A 6,452-nucleotide genomic window follows, 5' to 3' on the forward strand; every position below is an offset into this window, starting at 1 on the left:
AAGGGAGTTATTCATGTCCTTCTTAAGTTCCTCTATCAGCATTGTAAGATATGATTTTAGATCCAATTGTTGCTTTTCCCATGTTTTGGTATATCCAGGACTTGCTGCAGTGAGAGTACTAGGTTCTGATGAAGCCAAATAGTCTTGGTTTTTGTTGGTAGGATTCTTGTGTTTGCCTTTCTCCATCTATATATTTTTGGTGTTAGATGTTCTTAGTGTCTCTGACTAGAGCTTGTCCTGTCCCTGCTGCCCTGCAAGTCCCCTGCAACTCGTGGGGCCTGTGCCTCCTGGCTGGCTGCTCTGGTCTTAGAAACTCACTGGAGAGAATATGGCAGCTCTCACCCGAGTCTCTGGGTTAAGGTATTCCCTGGAGGTAGGCCCTCCTCTTGCAGGGAAGGGGCAGAGAAGGACGCTTATCCACCTCTGTCACTTGGAAGCTGAGAGGATCCTGTCCCTGAAGCCCTGCAACTCCCCTGTGACTCGTGGGGCCTGTGCCTCCCGGCTGGCTGCTCTGGTCTTAGAAACTCACCAGAGAGAAAATCAAAAGCATTTTCTGAGTCTTTATGTAAGCATTTCTCCTTGCATCCATCCATCATTTTCAATCTATCTATCTATCTATCTATCTATCTATCTATCTATCTATCTATCCATCCATCCACTTATGAAGTAGTCAGCCTCTCCATGGCCCCATTTGATGTTCTCAGATATGTGTGATGGCAAAAATCATTCATATAAACTTAACTGTGTGTTTGCTGTGTGCTTGGTACAATGCTGAAAACCTTACACATTTTAGCTTCATCCAAGCAATGACTGAGTTAAATTATATTTTTATGCCAAATTTTAAAATAAGAAAAAAATGTAAAACATACCTAGTGTTGTACAGCTGATTCATTGGTGCCCAGCACATAATCAAGGCACTGTGCTAAATAATCTGTGTTTATAACCTGCTATTTGTTCTCAAAATGCTATAATATGTTGGAGAAGACAGAAAATACACTGGCTTTCAAACATCTTAAGGCTCTTTCAGAGAATATTAAATCTTATGGGAAAACAATGTAAATGGAAAATCTGTAAGGGTAGAATAGTTGTCCCAAATTTTGAACAATTGGAAGGAAAACCTATATATAGTTTATAATACCCAGTTTCCACGCAGAATTTATGGTAATTAAATCACTGTCTACTTAGGAATATTAACATGACCATTCTAGCATATACTTTGGCCCTGCTACAATGATTTAAATAACTCCAGTTTCAGTGACTCTAAAAGTTCATGTGAACTGACTGCTGCTTTTAGATTCAAATACCTGCTCTTACTTGAATACCACACTAGTCAGAAGAAATAGAATAAGTGTTGAACAAATGTAAGATATCTCAAAATCTCTGATAGAGCATGGTGCAATATATGTCCACTTTCGCATAGTACAAGAAAGTCTTGTTTACAAGTGTAGTGGTGATTTAAGCTGGATTGATTTTCCTATCATGGGGGCTCAGGTAGAGGGAGGATGTAAAGGGCAGGTATCTAGCCAGGTGGTGCTGATTCATGCCTTTAATCCCAGCACTCTGGAGGCAGAGGCAGGCTTATCTCTGAGTTGGAGCCCAGCCTGATCTACAGATGAGTCCCCATATAGCAGGGCTACACAGAGGAAACCCTGTTGCAAAAAGAAGAAAAATAGAAAGAGGAGCCATTAACTATTCTTAAACACAACCAAGATTTTTGTGTGGATTTAGCAAAAACGGATCACAGCTATCACAGCTTAAAGAGCACATTTTCTCAGATATTGGGAAAGCCATAGATTTTGAATGAACCTGCAGAACTCTTATTTGGAGGAACTTAAAAATCAGATGAGAGGTGAAGTTTCTTGACCTTATTCAAGAATGCAATTAAATCTCACAAATTACAAAGTCATATAAATATTTAAAATAAAGTGATAGAACAAGTTAGAAAGAAATACATCACCAGGATTGATAGTAGACTATGCTGTTGAAGGTAGTTAGGGATCCAGTTGATATTTTGAATTTTCTTCAGGGGACAGCCTGGTGAGGGCTGGGGGAAGGGTTATAGAAGGAGTTTGCTTACCAGATTTGTAGTTTGGGTAGTTCTCTTATTTGACAAAGACAGGTCACTGAGGTCTTTGTAGTTGCCTTACCTTAATCCCTTGCTAAAACTCATCTGATTTTATTAATATGTATGCCCAGTTATGCATACTCATAAGATGGTAAATAGGAGATTCTTTTAGAAGTGATATAACTTGCTTTATTGCACAAGCACCTATAGTTAGTTCAGGATAGATTGGCAAGCTTACATTTATACACAGACACAATTAGATAGTGATTGATTAAAATCTATCTGTTTGGCAGCTTTTAAGGTGAAATAGTATTTATTTTATTGTTTAAGATCTATCCACTCAGAAGTTATTTACAGAATCTATGCTTTCAGCTCAGTGCAGCTGGAAGACCTAAGTGGCTAAAAGATTGTTAGGTTCATTGTTTGGTGTGTTGTGGCATGTGTGTGTGTGTGTGTGTGTGTGTATGCATGGCACATGTAGGTAAAGGTAGTCTTGGACTGTATTATTAGAATTATATAACTAGGGTGAGTGTATTCAGCCCCAAACAAGTGGAGTCCTAGATGCTAAGAATATTACCTTTGTCTGCCTCACTGGGTCCACAACAAAGGGGATTTGTAACTTTCTTTTGAAGACAGAAATAAAGAAAGTTCTACCTATTTGTAAGTGGTAGAGGAAGCAGAGTGAAGGTGGTTGTGAATATGTAATAAATGCACTGGAAACTATTTCATCATTTGAATTTCAGCCCTGGTATCAGAGCAAGTCATTTAAGATTAAGGAATTATTTAAGACATTTAGAACAGGATCCTCATACCTGATTCTACATGATTGTTTTGACAACCAGGGTCAACAATAACACTTGTGCTTGTACTGGATTGACAGGACTGTAGAGAATCTCTTGTGTACTGTATGAAAGCAGTCACCTCTCACTAAAAAAGCTGTTGGCTTATTAGCTTAGGGAGGAAATAGGAGATGGTATTTACAGCAGGGAGATAGAATTCTTAGTTAGAGTCAGGGAAGGGACATTTCATCCCAGAGCTGCAGTGAGACTGAGGAGAGATAGTGAACCATGTGGCATACATAGAAGAAAATAATTGGATTATGTAAATTATAAGCGGGTTGGGAAATGTGGAAAATTTTATGGCCTAGGCATTTATTCATAATTAAGTGAGCTGCAGACTCATTATTTTGGGAACTGTGGTGCAGGAGGCAAAGCTCATAGTTACATGGAATTGCTATAACAAAATTCTACAGGCAGGTGGCCTCAACAACAGAAATTTATTTGTTTCCTAGAAGTTAGAAGTCAAAGATCAGGACATAGGCAGAATCAGATGTTTCTAAATGTGCCTCTTTTTGGCTGGTGGGGAGATACTGCCTTCCCATGGCCACACAAGGTCTCCATTTTGTGTGTAACCTTTGTTTTCCCTTTGTGTATAACCTTAATTTTTCCTCTGTAACTAGATTTTCTTTGATAAAGGCACCCATCAGACTCTGCTTTATCCTTATGGCCTTGAATAGTTTCATTTCTACTTGTGGGTTAGTGCTTCAATGTAGGAATTATGGTGGACACAGTGTAGTCCCTAACACAGGTCACATAGTAGATGGCCATTTGGATTTCCTTCTGATGATAGGAATTTTTCATACCTTAGAGAGGAACAGTACATGAGTGTATGGTCTGGTGGTATAAATCCTTGAGGGAGATAAAAACAATGCTGTAGTTCCATTCTCCCCATCTGTAGACTTCTAAGAATAGTGACTGCTTTTCTAGATTTTGTCTTGAATGGTACTGAATCTGTAGTGAATCGCCAGGTAATTCTCTTACATTCCTGCCACCAGGGAGCCCTGGAGTTGGCACACTCTTCCAGAAAAAAAAGTATAGTCTACTCTGACAATAAAGTGTCCACAACATCTTCAGAGTCCTGGGTCTACTCACATTAGACATTCATCTGCTCACAGTCTAATAAATTCTAAGGTTTTTAAAGCTGGGGTCTCATATAACACAGGTTAATCTTGAACTTTCTATGTAGCTGAGAAGGATCTTGAATTCTTCATTCCCCTAACTAAAACATTTGATTTCTTGATTAGAAATGTGCACCAGTGAGCTGAATTTATTCAGCGATAAGGTTGGACTCCAGGGTTCCATGAAAGCTAAGCAAGTACTGTACCAATGGAACTATATCTCTAGCCCATATTTAAATTTCCTTTACTTTTAAGCACCTAGTCAACAAAGAATAATTTCTGTAGATGAAAAAATGTTGAAAAAATAGGACATACAGGAATGTTGAAATTGCTACCCCGACAAAAGAGACTTCTCACTATGAAGGGCAACACAAAATTAAAGGAGGAGGGTCAAAATTCTTCCTTCCTAATAGGTTTAAGAGATTTGAAAATGAAAAATCTTGAAATTTCAGGGAGAGAAAGAGAGAAGAGGGAAAGAATATTGATCTAAAAAGGAGAGAGGGAAATAACCATCCTCTGAAATCACAATAACAAAAGTGTTGCTGTGAAACTAAAAGGAAGATGATATTCAACAACCTGAGAAAGAAGAAGACAGAGATTGGCTAATGTTTTGAGGACAAAGAATGAAAAAGAATGATAGTTAAAAGTGCTGAAGGAAAATGTGTATATTTAGAGTACTTACATCAGCATACTCCGTATCACTGGGGGTGAAGCTGGCTAAAGAACTTTCTAAAGTCAAGAGAAGACTTTTTGATCAATAAAATTTTTCAGCCAACAGTCTGTTTCACTATTAACTACTCATGTAATACAGACACAGTATTTGCCTGTGTAAATTTTATTTTCTCATTGAAGTGTTGAACATTCTATAATACACAACATACATATACACTCACTCAAATATGCAACACTATGATCCTACCTTGTTCAAGGAAATGTATTAAATAACCATAATAGTACATGGTATACAGCAGTATGAAAAATAAGAAGACAGAGAAAATTGTATATTGGAACATAATTATAAGCATAAATCATTAGGAATTACTATAGGCTTAGAATTTTTATAATTGCCTTGTATATATAAAGTTGATGTTTCACTAAAGTACATGAAATGATGAAAAATTGACCCTATCTGAAAATAGAAAAATATAGAGTAACTTTTCTAAGGCCATACAGTTGTTGCCAGAGCTAGGATTTGAAATAATACCATCTGAACTAGGTGCAGTATACAATGCTTGATGCTTGTCTGTAATCACAGCACTTTGAAGTAGAAGCAGGAGCCTAAGAAATTCAAAGTCATTCTTAGATACATAATATGCCATGACAAATGTGAGGTACACAATATCCTTTCTCAAAAAAGTTCAGTGATATAAATAAAATATGGCAATATGGAACTCTTAACTATAATGCTGCCAGCTGTGTCACAGCACAGAGTCTCAACAATACCATAATAATGAATGATGATTGTATTTCTTGGTATTATTTCTTGCTCTGGTACTACACAGTTCAGGCTTGATTGCCATTTCTATGGCAATTCTAATATACTATTCTAGAATTCAAAATATTTTTCTGAATTGTAAAACTTAGCAGAAAATAATGACTTCACCTTAAACATAAAAACATAAATCATTGGAAGTTAATTATTTTAACAACAATATAACTTGAACATTTAAAAGAATAAAGAGAAAAAATGAAGAAGAAAGAGTTGTTAAAAGATAGCTGAAAAGGAAATTCAGATCCAGAAAAATGATCAGAAGGTGAAATCTGACTGGCAACAGAACTAAGGGAATGAATGTATTCTAGAAATAAAGAGTTTTAAAGTCTCATGAAGACTACCCACATGCAATAAGGAACAAATCATCCTATTAGAGACAAGAACCTGCATAAGACTGTAAATTAATTTTGGTTGGAATAATGTCCCCACAGTTGGGAACTCAGCACATGAACTAACAGGATAGGAAAGTTCATATATAAATGTTAGAACATAAGCAATTGTCTTAGTCAGGGTTTCTATTCCTACCCAAACATCATGAGCAAGAAGCAAGTTGAGGAGGGAAGGACTTATTCAGCTTACACTTCCATGTTGCTGTTTATCAACAAAGGAAGTCAGGACAGGAACTCAAGCAGGTCAGGAAGCAGGAGCTGATGCACTGGCCATGGAGGGATGTTCCTTACTGGCTTGCTTCTCCTGGTTTGCTCAGCTTGCTTTCTTATAGGACCCAAAACTACCAGCCCAGAGATGGTACCACCCACAAAAGGCCCTCCCCCTTTGATCATTAATTGAGAAATGAGGGAGACCGAACCGCAGTCTCTCTCTCCGTGGGTATTACAAACTGGGATAATTAAGTACCTGTGGAAGCAAGCGGGTGAGGGAAGAGACAAAGAGAGAACACCAAGTAAGCTTTATCAAGGTGCGTCATTACTAGAGAGAAA

Source organism: Mastomys coucha, unplaced genomic scaffold (genome assembly GCF_008632895.1).
Source record: "Mastomys coucha isolate ucsf_1 unplaced genomic scaffold, UCSF_Mcou_1 pScaffold9, whole genome shotgun sequence".
Lineage (NCBI taxonomy): Eukaryota > Metazoa > Chordata > Mammalia > Rodentia > Muridae > Mastomys > Mastomys coucha.